General features: G+C 35.7%; 1 long non-coding RNA gene across 1 annotated transcript; it reads right to left on the bottom strand.

Annotated features, from left to right (window-relative positions):
- Window positions 1-1,201: 1,201 nt before the first annotated feature.
- On the bottom strand, window positions 1,202-3,219 carry LOC109584136 (uncharacterized). The gene is made up of 4 exons (XR_002185859.1): window positions 3,118-3,219; window positions 2,396-3,049; window positions 2,213-2,334; window positions 1,202-2,153 (listed from the first exon to the last, which is right to left on the bottom strand). It is a non-coding gene; the product is annotated as an uncharacterized LOC109584136 (long non-coding RNA).
- Between the last annotated feature and the right edge of the window lie 1,025 nt (window positions 3,220-4,244).

Below are 4,244 nucleotides of genomic sequence, written 5' to 3'. Positions count from 1 at the left end.
AGGTCATATTTTTTCTAAAAATTAATTTTATTTCTTATCAATTACTCAGTCTTTGTCATAATTGTGGGTTGTCATTGTGTGGCTTTTACTACTAATAATATATACTTGTACATCTGTTAAACTCACCTTTCAGCAATACACTACTGATGTATTATCACCTTGATAAACAAGCACAGTGACAAATATCAGTTATTATTATTATTATTATTATTATTGTTATTGTATAGGAAGTGATTGAAATAACTGAAGAATTCAAGACACCATTGACTCCAATAAAGCTAGGTATGTTATAATATGTACTATCACAATTGTCAAGTAGTGGGAGTGTAGACTGTACAGTGTATATACACATTATTAATTATTATTTTTATAGATATTAAAGATCTTGATATTGCCATAAAAGAATTAACATCAGATCAACACTTGCCGTGTTCTGTATGGCACAGACTAGGTCTACAGTTAGGATTATATGATCCTAGACTAGTGGATATAGACAAGAAGAATAGAGGAGATCCAGTGGAGTGTTTCCGTGAGTGTATGTCTGCCTGGTTAAGAGGAGAAGATAAAGTGAGAGAGAAAGGAGGTCCCAGCTGGTCATCATTAGCTACAGCACTGGATACAATAGAAGAGAAATCTATTGCTAGTTACATTAGAAAAAAATATTGTCCAACAAAATAGTTGATTAACTAAGTTAAATGTTTAATTGTTTTATTTTTTATGATAACTACATTAAGTGCACAAGTGAAAGCAAGCCATACTAAAAGAAGCAAAAAGTGTGTCTGACTGTATACATGTATACATGTGACAGTAGCTTTGTTACTGTAGTATCAATAGAGCCCATACTATAATAGAATCAATTATTACTACTCTAAACAGTACTATGTATCAGATGTTTACCTGTCTGGAGGGTGTTATGAGTATATGACACCTGTGACAAAAGTGGTAGAGGGCATAGGCAGATGGATATCTAATTTGATTTCATGTACCACAATGAGTCTAGCCAAAGCCCTACTCTTATCTATGGATTCATTGGTTTACTTGTCAAACCACTCAGTCAAAAGAATATCACTACTATTAATACATGTAGATGTACACATATGAGTGCTACCAAGAGTGGATAAGGAGGAGGGGAGAGTGTCTAACTGCCCTATGCTGCTAGTGATATGTGCGCGTAGAAGTCTTTCACAGTTTGTTTAGCACCTTCTTTGACCTGTTTAAACATCAACAGCCATGATAGTAAATGGGTGTGTTTTTAATAACCTATATGGTGCACCCACCCACACGTGTAGTCACGATGTTTCAAGAGGAAGAGTCAGAACTACAGCACAATCCAGATGATCATGACTGTTACAACAGATTGAGAGCATCTAATCTTGATGAGCGTCATGCCACTACACCTAAGCGCCCTGAAGCATCAAGAAAGAGGACATGGAGTCAAGAGTCAGAAGCCTCTGCTCCAGTGAACTCAGATCTGTAATACTTCGTTTTTAAGATCAACAGCAGTTAACAGCCCGTCTCAAAAGTACATGTACCACATATTCTTTCACTTCTATTATTATCCTTACTCTTGATGTGGGTCCCAAGGGACCAGACTAAAGGAGGATGATCATTGATCAAGAGCTTTTCATGTGTCAATAACAAACATGGTTTGTGTGCTTGGAAACTACAAATCTCTTCAGAGTGGTACAAAGTGACTGGTACAACAAGGTGAGGTCAAATTCTGCTTCCAAGGTCTCTGTATGGTCTCTTGCTGCTCAGTTCAGCAGCCATTTTTATATTACAGTTAACTTAAGTACACGCCCAACTATGGCTTCAGATCGGTGCATGCAGTTATCACTTATTGTGCTAAATAAGGTATGCGGGAATGTACAAATAATAACCATGAAACTTCTACGCGCACATATCACTAGCAGCATAGGGCAGTTAGACACTCTCCCCTCCTCCTTATCCACTCTTGGTGCTACTAAGTACATAGTATCAGTATTACTATAAATAGTATATCCTTTACCTCTGTTCCTAAGGAAGAATGACACTATGTCCAACTGCCTCAGTTCCAGTCCAGTCTCCGGTGCATTGAGAGGGAGGGAACATTGGTCCCAGCGGTTCAAGTGACACACCTCCTCAGCTACTGATGCACTACCATACATTAACACCTAATGATAATAATAATAACAATAATAATAATCATAATAATATTAACTTAATTAATTACTTTTGCTACAAAGTCTTCTTGTGATAAAAGGAAAGCCAACACTGATAGTGAACTATCAGAAACCAGATAAACCGGTTTGTCCTCATTAGTGGGCAGGATCAACCAGTTCCGACACGACAAAACTAAAAAGGACATTATAAGACCACACCCATCAATTAATAATAATAATAATTAATGACTTACTTGGCTAATGAATAGTATCTCTCAGAAACCTTATAAATGACAATTAAATTTGTGGTTTTTGGTTCCTGTTCTTCATTCCTCATTTTTCCATTCCCATTCTTATCATAATACACTATTACCAATCCGTTATTATAGTGGGGGTACAATAGGGCGGAGTCACTGATCACATGACCTTCAGCTGGAGGGAGTATACACTGTATGGGATAACTAGTCCTGGACTGGGTGTGGCTTCAGGACATGTCCTCCTGTTTCATATTCAACGGTTTAGTTTTTCCCATACTAGTAATATAAACATTGCTAGACTCCTCCCAGTCTCCGCCTCTCGTTAGCTTAGCAACAGAAAAATGGCCGAAAAAAGGTCTGACATATTTTGTTCCTTTTTCTCATCTTGTCAGTCCACCGTACCTCCCTCTCTCTAGCTCCTCTTCTTGGCTAACAGGCGGGTCCTGGAGCTGCTGGGTGGGCGGGACCCTCTTGGTCGGCTTTTGACATAAAATTTTGGCAATGATACAAGGAGAACATGGCAAAACAAATCCCTAAATCAACTGCAATGATGTGGTAGGTTTTAGTGGAGACACAGTTTCGTTAAGTCAGGAGAGACTGAGATCTTATGAAATGAAGACAGGGACAGGGTTTGTAGGAGAGAGGGACCATCTAAACATAAAGAGAATAGATAGGAGCTATTTTAATTTTAATTTTAATATAAAATTGTAAATATTTACCTGGAGCGTTAACATTCTACAGTATTCCAGTGGATGAATGGCAGCAATGATCATAGCATTAAAGACACTGTAGACCACTGGATAATAATAATAATAATAATAATAATGATGATGATGATGATGATGATAATAATAATAATAATACCCAGTATTATTATTATTATTGATAATGATGATGTAATAACAATAATTATTCATGTACATGTAAGTTAAGGATTATATTTGTACAATAATGATTAATGTACATGTAACTCAAGGAGAGTAATAGAAAAAAAAATTTTTAACAACCATAACTTTAAAAATTTAAGTTGAAAGCAGCTCCAACTTTCTACACAGCATAAGGACATCAATACGTATCTGAAAATGTAATAAAAATGGGGGGGGGGGGTCATTTTTGGCCATTTTTGAACAAAAGCATGGGTAAGTTTTAGATTTTGGCCTATATTTTTAATGGTTGTAACTTGAAAAATTAAGTTGGAATCAGCTCACACTTTCTACAGAGCATAAGGACGTCAATATGTATCAATATGTATCAGAAAATATAATAAAAACTAGGCATGATTTTTAGCCGGATTTCAGAAAAAAAGCATGGGCTATAGCCTTGGGTATTTGACACATTATTTTTGAGTTACAGGAATTTAAAAAAGAGCTAACTTTTGAAAAAAGCAAAGGCTACTCTTAGCTATAGCCCAGGGTTTTTTTCAAAAATTTGGCTTCAAAATCACCTCTAGTTTTTTTATTAAATATTTTGATACATTGCTGATTTCTCCATAGAGCATGCTAAGTGAGCTAAACAGCATGAGCTTCATGAGCTGACAAGCACTAAAATACAGTACATGGCATTTGAGGAATTTCAAAAAATTCATTAAAAATGAAATTTTGACTAGAATTTGTTCAAACTTTCTACACAACATAATTACATGTATATGTATCAAAAAAGTTATTAAAATGCATGAAGAATTCTCTGTTTTTATTTTTGACAAAATTTGGCCAAAATCCCAGTACAGGGTCTTTGGCCCAGTTTTGAGCAACTTGACAATTAATCCATGCACTAAAAGAAGCTAATGCCAAAATTTGTGGGGTATTCTGACATATTGATGTCTTTATGTTATGTACTATGTAAAAAG

This window comes from Amphimedon queenslandica, unplaced genomic scaffold (genome assembly GCF_000090795.2).
Source record: "Amphimedon queenslandica unplaced genomic scaffold, v1.1 AMPQUscaffold_13243, whole genome shotgun sequence".
NCBI lineage: Eukaryota > Metazoa > Porifera > Demospongiae > Haplosclerida > Niphatidae > Amphimedon > Amphimedon queenslandica.
Note: the sequence above shows the minus strand (reverse complement) of the source record. Positions and strands in the feature narration are given on the sequence as shown.